The sequence below is a fragment of the Xiphophorus maculatus genome, chromosome 16 (genome assembly GCF_002775205.1).
Source record: "Xiphophorus maculatus strain JP 163 A chromosome 16, X_maculatus-5.0-male, whole genome shotgun sequence".
NCBI lineage: Eukaryota > Metazoa > Chordata > Actinopteri > Cyprinodontiformes > Poeciliidae > Xiphophorus > Xiphophorus maculatus.
This window is the reverse complement of record NC_036458.1, coordinates 11,224,257-11,246,192: the sequence shown is the minus strand read 5'-3', so window position 1 is coordinate 11,246,192 and position 21,936 is coordinate 11,224,257. Positions and strand designations below refer to the sequence as shown.

At 37.2% G+C, this 21,936-nt stretch overlaps 1 protein-coding gene across 2 annotated transcripts in view; it reads right to left on the bottom strand.

The window, feature by feature from the left end:
• The window catches only part of LOC102217257 (BAH and coiled-coil domain-containing protein 1-like), a 75,111-nt gene extending 74,293 nt beyond the window's left edge, over positions 1-818 (bottom strand). For both annotated transcript variants that reach the window (XM_023348825.1, XM_023348826.1), the window contains exon 1: positions 538-818. The gene's annotated coding sequence lies outside the window, so the exon portion shown is untranslated. The remainder of the gene's footprint in view (positions 1-537) is intronic.
• Positions 819-21,936: the final 21,118 nt, after the last annotated feature.

Sequence of the window (21,936 nt, the reverse complement as noted above, 5' to 3'; positions counted from 1 at the left end):
GGCCGGCAGAGAGTGCTCCTTACCCGGTCGCGTTTGGGCATGCATTCCGCTCTCCTCCCCGGTAAAACCTAGCCTCTCGGAATTTGTAACAAGCTGTCGCAATTTACGGACACCACAATTTAGTGAAATTTACAAATAGATTATATAAATTCTAAATCCTTCTTACAAACGTTTATTTATTATTATCATTATTATTTATTTTTCCTAAAATATAGATGAGTAAATGACAAATACGTAGGTGAAAAAAATCTCAAAGAAAATGGAAGGTAATTACAGAAACTGCATCATGCAATAATAATAATAATAATATTAATAATACATTTAATAATAAATTAATGGCTATTCCAGAGGATGGACACATCCTGCCTTGTTATTTGGAAAATTGCAACAATGTGCTGTGTGTAATGCACAGCATGTCACATCCAGAAAATGTGGACAAAACACAGCCTCAGTCATCTCGTAGCGAGGAGCCAGGGCCTAAAATGTTTTATTAAATTAAAATAAAAGAAATATCAAGTATATAAAATTACTACTTACTGGTGTGTTAAATCCTTGCATAACAATAAATTCTAAAATCACAAAACTCTGGGACAGAAGGTGCAAGTGCGACGCCCATTTAAAAATCAGAATCTGAGATTAGTGTGGCTAGAGTGGAATATCTCCATCTGAGGCTGTGCAGTAGTCTGCTGCTTCAGTCTGTGAAAGCAGAGGCCAGTGGGACTGGGGCTTCCGGCCTGGCTGGATTGCGGCTCGGATCTCCAAGCAGCGGTTTCTCTCCCGATGCAACTGCGCACCTCGGCGTCTCTGGGGCAGGGTAAACACGCCCTCCCATTGGTTGGATAAGTGCATGTTAATGGATTCGTGCCGCCCGCCCGCAGATTCGGCGGCCTGCGATTGGCCCGCAGCGAAAGCCAATGCCGTGCTGACTGACGATGGCAAACTGAGTGAAAAGCGCCAGATTTAAAGCGCCTTAATGGTGAGACTGTTCACAATGACGCTCAGTGCATCAGACCACAACCTAAAATGAACTATGAGGTCAAGCAGAGGCGGGGAGGGAAGGAGAGAGGAAGGGGGGAGTTGGATGAATGAGGTCAAAACACAGATTAGATATATTTTTGGATGTTTATTTTACAAAGAAAAATCTTGCAGTGTAAAAAAAAAATAAACTAAGTAGATTTAACTGAGCATGGCTCAGTGTGGGGGGGATTATATTTTCTTTTTAATGTAAATCTTGAATTTAATCAATATTCAGTCATTTGGAAATCAATTTGTGCATTTAACGTGAATAGAAAATGGGATATGGCCGACTGCAAATTCGAAAGGGCTCACCACAAACCTGCCTATCTCCATAAACCTGCCCAAGGTATAAGCAAGCTAAGCTAGAGAACCCAGAGCAGCAGCGGGCCTCCTTTTCTCACAGAACTTAGATCTCAGACCTTCATATTTGTTGCGCTTATCATGAATGAGCCTTTTTAAATTTGCTCAGAAGAACATCAGTTTAAAAAGATTTTAAAGTATTATAAATTTAAAATTAGGATTTTGAGCTGGGTCTTGAAAAAGGATTTAAGAAAATCTGATACAGATAATGACCACAATCATAGAGGAAAATCATCAGTTTGCAAATAAATCTGAATAAATAATTGACAGTTTGCTTGCAAGTACAACCAAACAAACAAATTACTCCTTCCTCACGCTAGCGAGACCTGGTTTTAAATTGTACATCCAACATGACCGCAAGACCAAAATAGTAATTCAGAGAAATAAAATGCCTGCACAGTTTATTTACTTCTATTTGTTTAAAGATTAATGTGACTAATAGACTCAAACAAAAGTGATTCTGTGATGTGGCCAATTTAAATGTTGGTTTACTGGTAAACCATAAAACTTGGGTGCTGTCCACAACGGAACATTTTGTTGGTTTCAAAATCACCCACATCCACACGGAATCGTTTCCAGGTATGTTTTTAACCACCCTGAATCACAGAGAATATCCCAAAAACTTTATTTTTACTCACTCAGATGTGTAAATAGCACTAATCATGGACTATGGGGCAAGCACATAAAGCCTTAGTTTATTGGTAAACGCAACAAGAAAACGCATCTGCCTTCTCGTTTCAGCCAAATTGTTCAACATACAGAGGATTACTTGAAGTTGAATAATGAGGTTCAGCAGCAGCTGCAGCACAACCATGAACATGTAATCCGCTATTGTTGTTGTTTTGTATGACACATACGATGTGTTTGGGGTTATAGGTCAGGTTAAATATTAGGCTAATATGTCAGTGTTTTCACAAAAGATTTATTTTCTCTATCCAGATCAAACTTTTACTCTAGAACCCATTAAAAAATAAAAAAAATAAAAACAACATTTAGGGTTCCCTAAAACATTGTAACCTTGTGGAGTGAGGCACAGATGGATAAAAAACAATCCCATTTTAGAAAAAAATTTTGCCATATGGAGAGGGCGTGAGTCTACTGAATGCACAACATAAATTTCCATCCACCCCATATTTGATTGGACATAAAATTTAAAAAAAAAGCATTTCTAACAAAAAACCCCCAACATTTTTCCTTTTTTTTTCTCGATTCAAATAATTGTGCCACCCTCTGGAACAGTGGCACCCTAGGCATAGAGCCGTACCCATATCAAAAACTTCCTTGCTTTCTGAGCCAGCTATATTTTGTTGCCAATCAAAAATAATTATAGAGCAATAGAGATAATGACAATCATTAAAATAAAATGAAAATGTTAACTCCTTCCTACTTAATTTTACAGTCTAAATCATAGCCTTTATATTCTTTGGTACAGCATGATCTTTTAGTAAATTCCTTTAATGGTGGCATTTTGGCTACCTTGTGGCTTCGATTTTTGGACATGTATACATTCCAAGTTGTATAATGCATTTATTTTACATAACTTGCTTCACAATATAATCTTGTTTGCACAAATAGTACTCTCCATAACCCCCCTTGTCTTTTATATTACTCTTTATTTTTCTTCCAAGCAATCAGACTTTCTAGTAATATTTTAAAGTGGATGTTTAGGCATTTTCCCATTTAAAGGGCATAACGTTTTGCTTAAGTTTGATCTGTAGTTTTTTTGGGTTCACTAGAGATAAATGCTGGGGCATATGCCCCAATAAAATAAGTCTGGCAACACTTATGGAGATATGCCAAGATCACAAGGAGGCTCTGTGGCCACTCCCGACTTGGATAAATCAAGCTTTATCTCTTTGCATAAAATGTATACATATTGTGCAATTTTAAATTAATATATTGCTTAAGTGAAAAAAAAAAAAAATTCAGCTGTTCTAGTAAATTGAGAGTTAGAGATGTTTCAAAATGTTGTTTTTTCATATGCTCAGCCACTGGGGGATTTTTGACAAATACTTTCTAAACTAATCTGTTTAAAGTCTGCGATGAATCATTCAGACAAGACAGCAAACCCAATATCTCTCGATATGTTATTACCATGGACTTTGGTTATTGCTCCTAATGTTTACAAATGAATCCCCGACTTTTGAATGTGGCGATCTGATTGGCTGGCATTGTGCCAGAGCATTGTCAGTCATAGATTGTAAACAAGACTGTGATTGGCTGTTAGCCAGTCCGCATTGGGCTGTCCGGGGAGGGGGAAAAAAGCAATAACTGGCCCCACCGTTTCAAGGCGTCCCTGGTTAGATGATGAAAGGGGATAAAATGGGACAGTTTCAAGGCGCCCTATAGGCGGACCCACATTGGCCCTGAAGCCATATGAGTCAAGCGTGAATCAAAGGGAATGCTGCATAGAGGGAGAATTTTTAGCTTGCATATTTAAAATAATCCAGGCTATAGTTTAAGCGTAAAGGTGGACCAGCAACGCTTTTATCTCTGTTTATATTTGTTTGAAAAAAATAAAAAAATAAAAGAAAGGAAAAAAACGAGGTGAAGCGAAGCAATTCAGGGCAAAAGGAGGCTTCACGTGAGGGCGCTGGGAGAGAAAACAACTCCGTCTGTGGATCGCCCTGCTTTAATGGAGAAAATCTGCATGGAGTCTTTTCACCGTGTTAAAATGGGTCTGCATGAGGTTTGTCGTTGTTTGGTCGGTGCGGTGAAAATAAAAACCAGCGCAATTTGTTAAAAGTCAGACTTTTTTTTTTCTCATGCAGTTAATCGGATGATGGCGTCGCATGCTGTTTGTAATAATAGTCGCGGTTTGGCTGTTTGTCCGCAATTTCGGGGGGTACAAAAAAGTAAATGCGGTACTATTTTGAAATGTAAGTTTTGATCTATTTATTATTTTCACTGTGTATTACTTGATTGCTAAAATTATGAGGGTTTTAATGTGTTTGAAAAAAAAAATAAATGCTACATTATTGCATTTTGTTTTGGTTTCTGTGATAATACTGAAAAACAAAATGTAAAAAAAGCAGACAAAAATTTATATTATATAGTTTAATTGTATGGGTGAAATCTGGGATAGCATTATTTGCTTAAAAACCCCCTCAAAAGATGAAGTGAATAAATGCAGAGCAGGATCATCAAAGAGGTAGCCAGTTGAACTCAAACACATGATTGTGTGTTTCATTTCTGAAATGTAGTAGCATTATATTCATGTATTTAATTCTTCACTTCATTTGTTATTCACAGAACAACAAAATTATATATATGTAGTTATATCTCCAGGTTTCATTGTAAAGCCTGGATATCAATTAAATATTCCCCTTTTATTCTCAAGATTCCAAAAAAAAAAAAATCAACCAACATTTGAGAAGATAGAGGTTGGTTGATTTTTTTTTTTTTTTTTTTTTTTTTGTATTTGGAAGGTGCTAGAATTTTTTCATCTGTTCATGAGCTCTTGTCAAATGAGTGAATGAATGGATCCAGTGCAGAATAGTCAAAGGAGGTGGTTATCTGCACATTTAGGAACACACAATGATGCGTATGCTTGCATGCACACCCACACGCAGCAGACTTGGTGATAATTAATACGAAGTGAGTGATTTCTTAAGAAAAAGACCAGTTTTATGACAAGGATTGTCCTTGATCAATGAAGCGTTGATGACTGACAGTCTCTGCCTCCCACCCACATCTACCCACGGATAAAGGGGACTTGGATGTTTAGGTATAGACAAATTCATTGTCCTTGATTTCAAAGTATAAAATTCCCTATAAACTATTGGAGTATAATAAAAACTGTTGATTACATGTAACTTTTGACTACAAGGGGAATCTTCCTTGCAAATAGGGTTAGGATGAGGGTATGACTCATCATTCCAATCTAAAACGCTTATCTGATTTTAGATAAAAATGACAAATGATTTACTGTCAAAATATAAAGAAATAAAAACAATATCCACAATTGATTGTTTGACTAAATATATATATATTTTTTATCAAGTTAAGTTACCGCTACATCCTCCATCTACATGAAGTCTGAAAAAGAAAGCGGATAACATTCGACCTGCATGTGTGTGCTTGTGTGAGTGTTTGTGCGTGAATTAAAGTGGTGTAATTTACTATGGAGAGATATATTTGGAGATTACGTAACACTGAGGAGAAATGTTTGTAAGATACACTTACTCTTTATTTGTTGCTATGCTTATTGTGGATTGGCATAATCTAAATCTGTGCAATGGGAGGAGGTAAGTTCTTGGACATTTGTGGAAGAAGAGGAGGGGGGTCCTACACAATAACTGCTTGAATTGTAGTGGCATATGGTATAACCAGAAGCCTACCGAAGACCGGCAGTGTATTTAAAGCTGTGCCCTGCATGGATCTGCCTTCCCTTTATTTTTTTCATTATTTTAAAAACATGCTGATTTTATTTTTAGGTTATTATTATTTAAATGTAACACTTACAAAGAGGCATCTGTAATGCATTGCTGTGTAGGTACTGTGCCAGAAGACAATCTGTTTATTCATATCATACGTCCTGTGACTGGAAACAAAAGATCATTGGAAGCATTGCCTGCACAGCCAATGTATACAATGGAAAGACAGATCAGGGCCTAGACACACTTGCACACACGCACGCCCCCGCCCACACACACACACACACACACACCCACACACACACTTGCACAAACACATTAAACTAAACAGACATTATTATTTAAGTAATATAACTTGTATTAATTATTTGCAAAGCAGCTGTTAGATATCCTCTCATTTGATTTTCAGTTTTAAGAAATTAACATTGTTTACTTAACCCCTAAATTACCAGAGTATTATATAGATTTCACCTCTGTGGCATTGTTATGGGAATTTCCATGCAAATTTTCTATGCCTTTAACATAGCACTTTCATACACTCTTTTTTCTGATCGTTTAAAGCCGTACTAATGCAAGAGATGAGTTCTGCCACGTTGACAATATTTAGATCAACTTAACTTACAATCTTTGAGTCTGATCATGATGTCATGCAGGCATGTTGTTACCATAAAGGCCTTGTTTTACAGAGGACAAGGCATTTTTGTGGGGAGTGATTGATTTCTCACACAGCTGTAGGTTGGAGAAGCATTGCAAAGGCATCAGATAGCTGAACCAGCAGCAGCGATGAAGATCACTTATGGACTCTCTGAAACAGGCCTGCTAGGACTTAAGCATGCCTATGGAAAGCCAGATAAGTTGATTGGGCATCTTATTTTCAATTACCCAAGCTTCTGAATTTTTGCACAACAGCCTGGAGAATTATGAAGGTTTCTTATTTGCAAACTTCTCAAAAAATAAAGCAATACAACATTATTTTTGGAGCTGAAAGGTGCAAATAAAGACCAGGCTATGCACTCTTAATCCCCCTAAAACATATTAATGCAAATTTGATTCATTTGAAGGATACACAAGATTATGAGAAAATTTCACACATATTTCACAAATTAAAATAGCGTTTTCACCTTGAAACTATGATTTACCTCAACAGATAGAGAGGTCTTACAAGTAAACATGTTAAATGCAACAAAATAGCCGATGCAAATCTAGGGTAAGAAACATGACAAAAGGTTGGCATTAATAAAAAGTACCTTAATTGCTGCTTTGCTTGAAGAAATAAAAATTGAAATCTTGAAGAGGAGCATGTTTAATGCTAGAAAATCAAATTAGAGCTAAGTAGTGAAAACTCCAACCTCACCGAAAACTGTTGCTGAGTCGCAGCCTCCCGAAGAATGATCAATATGTATTCAGTTATTTACGCCTTCCTGCACGGCAAGCTGTTGCTTTGATAACGTGTAGCTTGGTTGAGAAGTAATTAAAAGGCTTAGCATGCACTGAAGTCGGGACATGTTAACATGTCATTGACTCTGAAAACAAGCAGAATAATCTGAATAAAATGAAGCATTCATGCAATGCCATCCAATTTAGGGGGTTAATGGTTAAAATAATAAAAGTGAACAACACATCTTCCCTTCTGTGTGTTTCTCCCTGTCTTTGTTTCAAGCTTCTATAAATCTAAACCCATCATCAGTACAACAAATCAGTTTATGTGACATGTATATTATTTTGCGAATGACGCATCCAATTAAAAATGTCCTCTGCAAGACCTAAACCAGTTTTTCTGGTAGCCATTGTGCCCCACTCTCCTCCCCAGACCCCACCCTTCTTCCAGCAGATGGCCCCTCTGTCATATTAATTTCACATCCCAATGGCCAATTGCGACTCCAACATAAAAGTGATGAGCCGTGTTTCAGCGCCCCGGCTGATACCCAGAAATCCCACAGATATGGTGGCCTTTACTTTTATTTTTATTATGGATTTTCAACAATGCAGTCATCGTTCCCATCGTCTACCTGACAAGGCTGCAGTGTCTGCCAAGAATAAAGGTTTAACTATGCCAGATCTTTACAGCAAGCCATATGTGGAGGAAAACAACAGAATCACAAATGTTGTCGCTTCAATAAGAAAAATATGCTCTGATAAGCCCAGTAACTCTTTGATATGAAAAGATTTAATAGGTCCAAATCACATTGCCTTTTGTACACATAGTATTTTAAAATCTTTAAATTAAGCGGACCTTTGATTCTCATCTGAACCAATCAGGCAATACATAACAATACATAAAAATTTCCAAATTAAGCAGAAATTTAGAGGGGTGAGGGAGTAGTATGCATTTTCCTGGCACATGGTGCCATTTTATAGCAAATCAAGCAATTGTGTTACCTTTAGCTCTTAAAAAAATATTGTATATGTCAAACATAACTTAAGAAATCTGTCTTTGCAATTTGACACCTTGAAATTGGCCTCTGTCATCAAAACCGTGTTCCTTTAATTTGCTGATTACAACCATTCTTAGGAGCGTTGAACTGAAAAATAGTCCATATGATGAACTAGTTGCTGCTGCCACTAGTTTGGTGGAGCTGTGTGGGGAAAGCGCAGAGGAGGGTGGAGCTCCAAGAAGGAAATTTATGTAAATAGGTGGCATTTTGCATGAGCGGTCTGGAGATTCAAGGATTTCTCTAAAATGCATGAACGAATCAAAACAACTCTTCAGCTATGTTTTTGATGAAGAAATAACATTATAACATGATATAAAGCTGAAGTTAGTCGACATTACAGAATACCTCCCTTTAAAGGGGGAATTTAGGAATGTTGAAATATCTCAGTCATGAACATGTTGAGTGCTGTACAACCTGGAATTACTGAATGAGAATGAGACATTAATAAATCATAAATTGGCCTCTCTGTGGTGTAGCTAGTACTTTCTGAGAACAAAAGTCCATTGTAGCCACGTCTTTTTAAAAAAACAATAAATGAGTACCATACATTGTTTGATAATGTGTAATCTGGATCAACAGTGTCCAATAAACTATTGTAGCTAGGACATGGACTGTTTTCTTGATAAAAATATATTTTTAATAAGAACCGGCTTACAGATTTTGCTGCAAAATTGTCTTTTGTCAGTATAAAACGTATGTTGATGCTCATAAATTATGTAATAACCATCCTTATTTAACAGTTTCATCTGAATCTTCAACTGGATATTTTTTTCTGTGTCTGAGCCAAATGAAAGAGAGACTATTACTTAATCTGTATGATTATATGTCAGTATTTTACATTAAATTGTTTCACCACATGTGCAGCCAGCATTGTAGTAAACTGTCTTTTTTGGGAGAAATAACATATTTGTGGAGAAACAAGCTAGAGATTGACTCAAGAAGGTTAAGAGCATGACAAACTGATTCTCAGAAATAATATTTTGAGATTTATTACTGTGGAGTAGTTGAATTCTCATGATTAAAACACAAACTGATTATGTGGATTAAGGTAAGAATCGCTAGTCATTTGGTGACAAAATTGTTGGTAGGAGTTCAAACTGATGCATACCTTTGTAATTCAAAGTGACAACGCTGGTCAGAACTGGAGCAGTTATCACAATGTCTATCTGAATGCTGGAAAAATGATGGCATATCAAAGTACTGGTTTTGTAAATTGATTGTAAATTTACTTCTGTGGTGAATTACAGCCAGGCTGGGTATTGATATAATTTGGCAACTTTTCGCCTGCATTCTCAGCTGTCTTATACTCACATTTTTCTTTTCATCCATACCTTTTACATCTTTAATTTGTCATGGAAATGATAAGAACTATCTTTATCAATAACAATTTACACATTTGAAAATGAAAGCTTGTAAAAATTCTGAAATATGATGTTCAATGAGTCTTTTACTTAAGTGATCTGCAGATGAAAATTGTAACCTCAAATAATCTACTTGCATACAAAAGGATAATGTGGTTTATGATGAAAATACATTTGTATTTTATTTGATGATATACTAAACAAGGTGTACAGAAAGACTGTATTTTTCTTGGCTGAGGATGACCAGGATTCAGCATTCTCTCTCTCTAGAGGACATTATACATGGCTTAGACGGGAGAGGATAGGATAACGTGTAGTGTTGAGTGAATGGCTGCACATGCTCATTAGAATCATTAATCACCAGGGACAGAAATGTCTAATGATAGAGGGAGGATGGACTTTGCCAAGGGAGGAGAAAAAAAATGTGCGACAGAGATGAAGGATTCTTCCAGAATATTACATTTTGTAAAAAAAAAAAAAAAAAAAAATCTAAGCATCTTTCACATCTGTTAAAATTTACAGGATCTGTTCTGAGCACTCCTGGGTCTGGCAACTTTGCCTGAATTGCCTGAAACAAAAAGAACAGTGTAATTAATAACAACCTTCATTGTCGTTTTAAATTGACATATACTTCTAATTTAATATGACATTCTCACTGGAGGTGTGAAAGAAAAGTGGGCTGGGCCAACTCCCTTATGTGGGAGGCGGAAGAAAATCCTGTCTCTGTTGGAAATGAAATGGGTGTGTGACATTTTCTCACAAACATTTGATTGTGAGCTAAAGGATTCCTCTTAAGGGGCCTGCATTCACTGGATCGTTCCTTCGTCACCCACTGCTGATGGGAACAAACTGAGTCTCAGGCCTGTGGAGAGTTGGAGGGAGCCCTGCAACACCAGATCTCATTCGGTGAGAGCAAAAGGCCCTGAGCATGGATGTCCCTTTGCGGCAGCAGAGGCTCTGGTGATTTTCGTGTAGGGCGAGGGTAGGCTGTTTGATCAGCACATATTTTTAATTGGCTCCAGGCCCCCCTGGAGTTTCAGCTCCGCCATGGAGTAGATTTCTCCTGCACCTTTCCTAATTAAATTCGTTACAAATTCTAGACGCATCATAAAGGATTAAATGAGAGCTTTGTGTACGTGAACCTATAGTAACGTGTGTTTTATCCACTGGTGTGTCTCTATTGCCCTCCAATACACTACATGTATTATTTCTCTCTTCAATTTTTATGGTTCTCTCAATCTGAGGTGTTTACAATGCCCCAAGAAAACATTGAAATAGGGTTTTGTGTTTTTGCGCCAGTGACCTTTTCCGAATCTCAGTCTTAGATTTAAACATCCTCATCTGCAGCTAATTGTGTTTAAGTTTCAGTTTAAATAGTTTGTATTTTGAACCAGAAATGGTCAAATGCAGCATGCAGTCCTTAAAAGCAGTAAAATAACTCTTAAGGTTTGGACAGAATCTAAAGTTGTGGATAATTTATTAATTTTCTCTAAATTAATTCACCACATTGCAAAGCCACATACTCTCCGAATTGACATGAAATTTAGCAATAAAAAAGGTACCACCCCCCACAGAATACTACCCTGAGTAGTGAGCCCTATTTGGTCAAAAACTCTGCTTCTGCTCCATATAAATAACTGTAATCTGTAATCTGGGTCCACAAATCAAATTAGTCTGTAAAGGAAATCCAAAAATAACAATGATAATAAAAACAGAAATATTTTGAACGTGAAACCCTCAAATACTTTAGATTTGGAGTGACTACGTGGATTTTTTTAGTATTTTTTGAATTCACATCTGCTTTGCTGATCACAGTGAATCAGACTAGAGCGGTTTGCCTTGCTTGAAATATCTCATGAGAAACAAACCGTGAAATTCCATGGAGAATTATTTTGAAGGACTTGGGAAGCAAATCATCTCAAAATATTATATATAACTTTGGTAGAACTTTTTATGGTGTCGACATCCTTTCTCAGTGTGAATCAGAGATACTGAAACTATTCTGCTGAAGCTGGTGAACCGCAATTTTGGACATGCAGAAAACGCGGTTTCAGTGCCTTGACAAAGAAGGCTTAAATCTCTTAAATATCTAACAGTGCCACTTTGGCCTGGGGGAGAAAGGAAACAAGAGAGTGATTCTTTGCTGTGACGCTGCAAGCTTAAGTTCATAGGACTGACCATGGAGGGGTTTTATGAGCGGGCTCTGTTCGAGAAAACATGTGGCTGAGGCCTTTAATGCATGCCCCTGCTACAAACACTAAAAATCATATGACAGAAAAAGTTACTACTATTTGTGAAGCTAATAACCATATCTGGTCACAGTTTAGAAGGAATGTCTCAGTTAGAGCAATTTTAAGAAACTCAGTCACATTGAGGGACTCTAGTTATTATGAATAACTGAACAATATTTCACATCTATACATTACATGAAGTGTTTGTTAAGAGTATCGGAAAGTGTAATTGCTCATATTTGCTCCATGCAAGAGTGGTAGACAACAGAGAGGCACAGCAGGAAAAAAAAAAAAAAACACACAAAGTGCCAAATAGATGGGAAAGATGAGTGAGGGTTGGGTGTCTCTTCAACCATCGCAGGCAGCTTCCTGTCCGGAAAAAGTCTATTCATCATTTTCACGTCTTAGCGTCATGGCTTACTTTGGCAATAGCCAGAAATGTGGCAATGATGACACCCAGGATTGATGAGGTGCAGGTGGGGGTGGCTAGCAGGGGTTTTGAGGTGGAGATGGTCAAACCAGATGTGGCGTAAGTGGGGCTGGGGATGGACTGAGGGGAACCCGATGAAGGTCATGGTGTTACTCATTGCCCCCATTCCATTTACACACACACACACACACACACACACACACACACACACACACACACACACACACACACACACACACACACACACACACACGCACACACACGCACCCACGCACACACACACACACACACAGGCACACCCCCACATGAATGTAGGCCATTTACAATGGCCAGATTGTATATTCATGCAGACACATAAACACTGCTTTCCACATGCTGCTACCCTTCACAGCACAGCCGTACCCACAATGTAGACACTGGCCAGCAAAACTTCATTACACTACAACAGCATTACAAAGACAGAATGCTGTATTGAAATAATGCTAAAATTATAATGAATGGGGGGTATTGTGCTGCAGGAAGAAGGATAAAAAATGAGTATGAGTCAAATATCTGTGTGGTAAATATGAGGTTACGGCTGGCAGTCAGCACTAGTCTAGATTTGGAGACTGGAGACTGCTTGTATTATAACTCCCAGTCCCTTTATAAGCTTTACAATGAAATTATAAACTGAAGTGAATAAAAGTTTGAGCCGAAATAACTAGCAGCTGCTTGCAAATATCTTAAATGTACTCAAACATCCACATGCCAGAACTAGTGAAGTCATAAAGCAATACTTTAACTTAATACTTTTTGACATTTTTTTTCTAGGAAATATTGCTAAATCAAAACAGGGGACTGGGTAGTTAGAGAGAAAATTGTAAGAAGACATGAAACTGTAATACGAAAATAAGCAACTGTAATGCAAATTGTCAGTAATTAAAATGATATTTTAATAATATATTTTCCAGCTGCAGAACACATGCACAGCCTCTGATAAATGCCACAGGTCATAGTAATAGTATTCATTGTGGTTTAATGCCTAAAACCTAAATATGCTATTTACAAATTGCCAGAATGGAATATGTAAAACTAAAAAAACTACATATACATATTTTTAGAGACTTACTGATAGTAAAATAAAAAAGTATCTAAGTTATTTTTTGACAGTTTGACTGAAATTTAATGTTTTATCATTTCCTCTGCAGTGACTGTTCTTGTATTAACGATACCCTGGGTGAGTCCCTACTTCACTAAACACTGCTGATGCTTTTCTTTAAGTTTATACTGGCCATGCCCTGCTTGGCCAGGTTTTCTTAAACTGTCATATGGACACTGTTCCTCTAAGTGTTTTTTTTTTCCTGTTCATGCACATTATTAGCGACAGAGAGTTTAGGTGGGGCTCAATATGTTTTGAGAAGCTTGCCTATAGACGTCACATAATCCCATTTTATAATCAAGTTTCTGAAGTCATAGTGACAAATCTGTGACATTCTATGGCTAAAACATTATAGTAGCAGTGCTTACAGTAGCACTGCCTCTTCCTATAATGTTTCTAGACTATTCTTTTCAAATTATCCTGTTTTAGGAGGGTAAACTGCACCCAAACGTTCTCATTTACATGGTGCAATCTCTTTGATGTAGCATTCAGGTACCATGTAAACATACATTTGCATTTAAATTTGCATTCAAACTTAAACTAGGAGAAAAGAACTATCAGAAAAAAGAGTGACAAGTAAACCATGAGGAATACATGAGCTTGTCACAGAATTGTGAGTTTCTGTATGTCTATATCTGAAAGAAAGAAGAGATGTTTTTAATTATCCAGAAGCCACTCTTTAACCGCTGATGCATTCTGCTGCTCAGGAAAGCATATCTGTCTCATCAAGACAAAAAGAGAGAAAAAAAATAAAATAATTTTTTTATATATAAATGGGTTACCAAAAATAGTTCCTGCATAAAATTTCGTATATGATTTACGGTCAAAGGCTTATGAAAATCACAATCAGAGGAGGAATGTATGCTTCCAAAAATGTCATTAAAAAGTGTCTTTTTCAATGCAATTGATTACTTACTGTATCTGTAATATTTTTTTGTTACAGAAAATACATCAAAGGACAAATCAGAAAGCAAAAATAATAAGTTCATTCTGATACAATATATCAGAATATACAGGTATAAACTTTTTTATTTATTTGTTTGTTGTTTAGAGTTTGATAGTTTGATTATTTTTGTAATTTAAATTGTCTTGCTGAATCAGTCAAGGTGGATATCACAATGGATGTCAAGTTAATTAGTATATGTACAGAGCTTTACCGTACACCATCAAAGATGTTCCAAATGGAAGGGAACTTTTTTTTTTTTACTGTGTTGCAGCTTTCTTATGAAATATGAAAATCATTTCCATTTGGCAATATATTTATTCCTCTTAGGCAATTTGACATATTAAATAATCCTTCCAGGCTGTTCTAGAAACAACAATGTTGGAGTCAAAATTGGAGTCAAACTTTAAATAATCTGTTTGGTATTCACATCATGTTTCTATTGAGAACTCAGATTTTATGTTACACCGCACAAAATCTGTTCTGTAATTTGGAGCCATTCCCTGTCCTTGATTACATTTGGGACATTACGTGAACTCTTTACTGGAACTATGAAGACTTGTGCTTAATGTAGGGTTGGCCCAGTGTTTACTAACTTCACATGGAGAGAATGTTCTGAAATTTGAATAAATTGTTTTTTCATGTTGAAGTAAACAGGTAAAACAAGAAAAGCAATTTAAGACATTTCCTGCACTCCAATCATGACTGGAATCCCACTGCACGTGTACATGCACTCATTAACACGGAGCAGTGAGTTAGAAATGATACACTTAAAGAGACCTGGACACATTTTGAACATGCACACTTTCAAAATTATTGCCAGACTCCCCCTTGTGGCAAAACAGAACAACAGTCACAGAACACAGTCTAAACACAGCGACAAGCCACGCTTCAGAAAGGACAGCTGAACTGAAATTAGAACCAATTGTTATATCAAAACGTGTCCTTTCTTCCTTTTCTCTTCAGTCTGCTCTGTGTAGCGTATCCCTGTTGGCACGAGGCATACTCTGAAGAGTGTGCTTCTCCCAACTCGGTAGCTGATCAGAACCAGGTGGATGTGGCCTCCATGTGCTTTCCATTTGTGCAGGATGTAAATGGATTCAATTAGATCCAAATGCACAACCTGTCAGCCAGGAGGAAGTGGCAGACTTTCAAAGGCCATTAGATTATGGACAGGATTTGGAATACAAACTTCACCGGCAGAGGACTGGGCCGTTAAAACTGCTGTTGATATTCAAGCTTGAATGCTGAGTCCGCAATATCTACGTGGATGCAAAGCGTGGACATTTCTTTTTCTCAACACTATCTACCGCTGCCATGCACGTGCAATTACATATGCAAATGGAAACACACAAACAGTACACACAAAGCAGTATCAAAGCAGACCTTCAGATGTGTTGCTGGTGGAGCCGTGAACACGCCTGCATTGCAAACAGGGACTCCCACTGCTTTAAACTCACATGGCTCCATCAGTCATGGCTGTTAAAAAAAAAGGCGAGCCATAAAAATTAAAGACTTTCAGCAGGCTGACCAACTGTAACACATTTCCTTTGTTTTGATAGGGTGGGATGATGGGATTTCTAAATTTAACATTCGGTTTCACACGCTCATCTCTGTAATTGTGTAAAATACGACTTAATGTAACAGCACTGAGGCTAGAAAGGTGCTGCAGAGAGGAGTGAATAAACTGTGATGTGTTTTCACACTGTTCTAAAGAAAGCTTTAAAAATGGATTTGCCCAGATAAAATGAGAAGGGAGGGCAGCTGCAACAGAGATTGTACCCACGAGAGAGGTCATACCACAATAGACAAGGTTCAGTGGAGGGCCTCAACTTTACCGGCCTGCTACAGAAGTGAATCAGTGGGATATTTCAAAGCCATTATAATCCATCACTATTGCTTAAGACATCCTAATTAGCTCATTAGACAAAATGAGCATCAGATTGATCGCAAAATGGAGAAAGTGAAAAGCAAGACGGAGAGAAGCAGAAGGTGATGGAGGAGAAAGGAAATGGATCTCATGTATCTTCGTAGATAAAAGAAGCAGAGAGGGGGCTTTTATAAGGTAATTATTTGGGTTATTTTCTGTCTATTTCTGGGAGTAACACTGATCTGTCTTGGATCACATTCTCGCATTTACACAGGTGCATCTAAATACATTAGAATGTCACTGAAAAGACACATTTTTAAAATTTAATTTTAAAAGCTGCTGAAATATCCCTATAGTTGCTACCGGAATGTATAAGCACTCAATACTTGAGTTGTTTTTTTGTTTTTTTTCGTTTTATTTTTGCATGAATTACTGTGTGTCAAGGACACAATTAGCCTGTGGGACTCTTGAGCTGTTATGGAAGCTCAGGTTACTTTATCAGCCTCCAGTGTTTCTGTACTGTTTGGTCTGCCATCTCATATCTGTCAATGTCCTACCCTGGTATTAATAAAATATTTTCATTCATTCATTCATTCATTCATTCATTCATTCATTCATTCGTTTGTTCGTCTTGACAATAGTCCATAGATTCTCTATGGGGTTTAGGCCAGGCCATTGTGCTGACAAATCAAATATATGAAACTATGGTCATAAAACCAGGTTTGCTACTTTTGACAGTGTGGGCAGGTGCTACGTCTTGCTGAAAAGTGAAATTGACATTTCCCTAAAGTTTGTCTGCACAGAAAGGCATGAAGCAATTTAACATTTCCTGGTAGATACCTGCAGAGACTTTCGATTTGATAAAGCACAACAGCAGCTAACATGACGTCCTAAATCACTGACTGAAAACTTTTTCCACGTTTTGTACTTCCACTGAAGTATTTCCATTATTAATGTTGGCATTTGTGGACAGTTAGCTTCTCCACCATTCACCATTTGTGCCTTACTTTTCTCATGGAGAGTTTCTGGAGTAACTGATGTTTATCTCAGAAGTCAGCAGTATTTCCCTGTTATTGTGTACCCCACAACATTACATCTCTGCATTGAAATATTTTTAAGCGGCATTTTATAATATTCTGATCTTAAGAAACTCAATTTAGAAAAAAAAGAACACTTAAAATATGTTGCTCTGTATAATTAGTTTCTGTAGATTAAGAATTTTACCTTTGTGAACTGGAAAAATGAAATACATAAACTTTATGTGGTATTCTAATGTATTGCGATGGATATGTACATAGTTCAATTCACTATCCAATATTTTTGAAAGAAGGCTTGGCTGTATAAATTAATCAGACAGAAAACATCTGAAAATATAAATCAAAAAACAGTACAACAAATTATAAAATGAAAAAATATTACCCTGTGAATTACGAGATTTCTGAAAACATTCCCTCCCAGAAAATTACATGAAGGGCTGCTAAAACATCAGTGATGTGAAAACACTACTGTCCCAAACTACTTTTAAAAGTAAGAAATATGTACACAAAGGTCAATACTAAAGCAGAAACAACGCACTCCGTTTCCACCTACAGCGGAACAGATGTCCTTGCAACTCCCAGCTGTTGCCAGATGTGGATTCAAAACCATCTGTGTGAGCTGTTGCTCGGTCTGTGTTTGTTCATGTGTGTGTTTGAAAGAAAAAAGGAAGAAGGAAGCCAGAGCAGAAATCTGTGTCAGATTGAGTAATGTTCCTGTTTTGTTTTTTTTTTTGTGTGTGTTTTTTTTTTTTTTTCATTTTTATGATTTGATCCTCACACTGTGGAGTTACAGAAGATAGCTCCACTGTTCACGCTGGCTGTTTTATAAGGGGAAAATCTGTGAAAGGTTTAATTAGTGGAACATAGCTTCAAGTGTGTTCATAAACTTTCATGATCTTGTCACAGTTTAATCCAATTAAAATGCAGAACATAAACTAGAGCTGCACGGCACAACTGCTGCTATTCATCATTCACATAAGGTAGGAATAAAAATAAAAGCATACCTTTCTTTTTAAATGCATTTTTTTGACAGTTTATTCATTGGAAGTGGAAAGTTTCTACACTCATTGACTGTTACCATGTCTGCATAAAATTTAAAGTTTTATACATAAACAAGATAAACCAATAATAATCAAACTTACTTTCTTGTACTCACTAAGAAAGTATTCATACCCATGACCATTTCCACTTTTTGGAGGAAGAGCTGGTGGTTATGCCAAACACCGACCCAAATAGAACACTGTTTTAAATTTGAATACGAATAATGTATGATGTTCTATTTTTGTATTTGAATTCAGAGCCCCTCAGTCAATCAAAGGGTCTGAGCCATCTTTTCTGCAAGCCTTTTGGAACATACCTCCAAAAGCTTTGTACAGAGACCCTAATAGTTTAAATTTGATTTTAAAAAAAACAACACTCCGATTTAGCCAGATTAAATTAAATGAATCTATGAAGATTACATTTTGCTGCAGATTGAACTTTGACCAGATCATTCTGACACATGAATTATGCTGGGATCTGTTTGTATGTTTTACAGTCACTGTCCTGCTGTAAAGTGAACCTCTGATCGAGGCTCAAGACAAGAGCTAGAGCAGGAAGGTTTTTATATTCTAATGAGTTTTACTTCAGTAATGCCTTGTATTTAGTCAGCTGTCCTGTAACAGCTGATAAATGTATCCTGACAGCACGATCACTTTTGGATCCACATTGTTTTCTAGTCTATCTTCAATTAAAGCCAAATTAGTGGAGCGTGTGGCTAACAGTTGAGCTGACAGCAGATGTTCCCTCTTCAGCTGTGGATCTCTGTAGCTCCTCCAGAGTTATCATGGGCCTTTTGGCTGCTTCTGTTTCATTGTCTTGTTCCACATGTCAGTTCAGTTGACAGCCATTTCCTGGTAAATTTGTAGTAGTGCCATGTTCATCACATTCCCAGATGACAGACCTGTACTTTATTATCATGAGATGTACAAAGCTTGGGACATGTTTAACCTGACCCCACTTTAAGTCTCTCTACAACTTTACTCCTAACTTGTCTAGTGTGTTGGTTTTTATCATGCTGTTTGTTCACTAATGTTTTCTGACAAACCTCTGGCACTTTCACTGAAAAAACTGAGAATAAATTACAGACTGGTGTACTGTGGTTAGATGATGTCTGAAAGCAATTAGTTGCACTGGAGTTTAGTAAAAGTGGCTAAATACAAGCACACTTTAAAAACACATTTTTGAACATTTTTGGAAACCATATGTAATCTTCCCCCCACTTAACAATTACGGGCTACTCTGTGTTGGTCTGTCACATAAAATTAAAAGTAAATGTTTTGAAGTTTGAGGCTGTAACATGACAAAATCTTGAATAGTGAAGGATCATGAACACTTTGGCAGATATAAAGCTAGATTTAGGGGTGTTTAGTTAGTGGGACGAAGTTCAGTTGCAAAGGAGATTTTCCCAGCAGAGAGAACAGTTGTTGATGTTTAGTGACGACAGAAAAACCTTCCAAAATTTCTCAAAAATGTAAGGCAATGTAAATTTCTGTTTCTTGAATCACTTAGAAACATGTTACGATGTGTAATTTAATGGCAAACATATGAAATAAATAGAACATGTCAAAAAAAAAAAGTTTAAATTAAATACGCACATCAAGGATCAGATGAAAAAGCGTAATGGCGCTGAATACCCAGGAAATGACCGATTAAAAACTACAAGTACAATTTAGACCAATAAAGGTGGAGACGGTGATTGCTTTACTGCTGTGCTCCGGCCAAAGAGGACGGTCTCAATAGAGTTCACCGACCTCCATAAAGCCACGTCTAAACCCACTTCACAAAAGGGAATGAAAACCAAAGCGATCAATTAATGCCCTTCTACAATAACGAGTACAGGCAGGGGGGGAGAAACGCTGTCAGAGCCGCTGCGCATGTCTGCAACTTGCTGGGCTTCCAGCGCGCTGTGGCCCCGAGCAGCAGAGTCAGACTCCGCTCTCTGCATGTCTATGGCTGCTTTCCTTTCTTGCTTTCTGTGTGTACATGCGTCTGTGTTCTAATGCGTCCGTGTTGAAAAGTTCAGTATTGAATGAGTACATTGAACAGCGCACCGTGCTCTTTAAATGCCAATGAAAATAAAGGGAAGGGAAAATGTAGGCACTATGAAGAAACAGGGGGAAAAACCCAACAGAGCGAGGCAGAGAAAGCAAAACCTTACAGCGCCAAGAGGGACTTCACAAGGTTTTAGCACTCAGATATATAGGGGCCATAAATCCACCACTTAATGTCCTTTTGGCTCCACTTTTACGGTCAGTGGCAATGACATTGAGTGACTTGCGTTTAGAAATGTTAGTCAACACAGCAAATTTCAACAAGGCTGCCTAGAACAACTCAAGATTTTAGTCTTTAAATTAAGCAATTCCCAATCCTTCAATAAAAGACAATTTATTGCTCCATTGCCGAACACAAGCTTTGTGTTTCGACAGAAATTTAGTAATTCATGTAATTCACGAGAAAACAGTTCAAATGGCTCCTAAATGATCCAAAGACCACACTGGACGAATTACATCTGTTTCGTTTTGTTTTGTTCCTCCATCCAACTTTCATCTTCTAGAAGTTGCATTTAGTGTTACAAATCAGGTAGAAAATTACAGACAACGCTGAAGGTAAGCGAAAGCACTGAAATTTATTTTAGGTGGGGGATCAAAAGGAGCAGTCATCTTTGTGAAGAACGACCCCATTCAGCGAGGTAAATTATTTATGCACAAAGCAGCAGGGAATATTTTAATACAGATGCTGCAAACTACTTTCTGCACTCTTGGGGAGTCTCAACCACCATTATCATTTGAAACAACTATAAAATAATATTAAAATTATTAAAACTGGGAAAAGGTATTTTGGAGATTTTTAAAAAAAATCACATTTCGGGGGATTGAAAATATACCTCTAAGGTGTTTAACCACATTGTTGTGTTTCCTTCTGGTTTATGTAAGTTTTGTTTTGTAAAAACCAAAACCAACCAAAGAGCTCAGCTCCAATCAATTGAAATTGCTTTATTTTTGCTTCCACCTCCTAAAGTCTCTGTTTGCAGAGGCATAAAAGTAAACAACATGCAAAAGTTCCTTTGTCTTGTAAGCAAGATAATCCAAGGTCAGTGATTTATTTCTATTTGAGCTCTCAAACAGATGTGTTTAGCTGTCTTTCTGTCCTAAATGAAGCCACTATAGGAACCACTGATAGCTGCTCACACTGCTGGTTTGTTCCTTTTAATGGAAACTTCTCCTGCCCACTGTTGTCAAACACACGCTCAGTGTGAAGTATTGCTGCAAAGTTAAGGACTCAGTAAAATATTTAACTACTAAACCTTTGGAATCGGTTGCGAAGCAATTTTAAAGTGTGTTTAACATGTCTGAAAAACAGTGTTGTGTTTGGTTTATCCTTTTTAAACTCTCAGCTTCAAAGTTCACACTTTGAGTACAATCTAATTTAGATCTGCAACTTATTTTCACAGTTTTTCTTTATTCTACGTACTTTCTTAGACGATGGGAGTTTTAATTATATATTGATTTAATTTTGACTGATAACTGTATAAAAACTAAGCTTCTTAAATTTGCCGCCCATGGGAACCTGATTTCATTTTTCTCATATTTTCACACTCTTCGCTTTGCAAGTGATCCAGACACACATGCATCATCAGTCACTGTGGCTTCAAGAACTGTGAGCATTCTCCAGTAATACCCCAGCCAAGGATTACCCA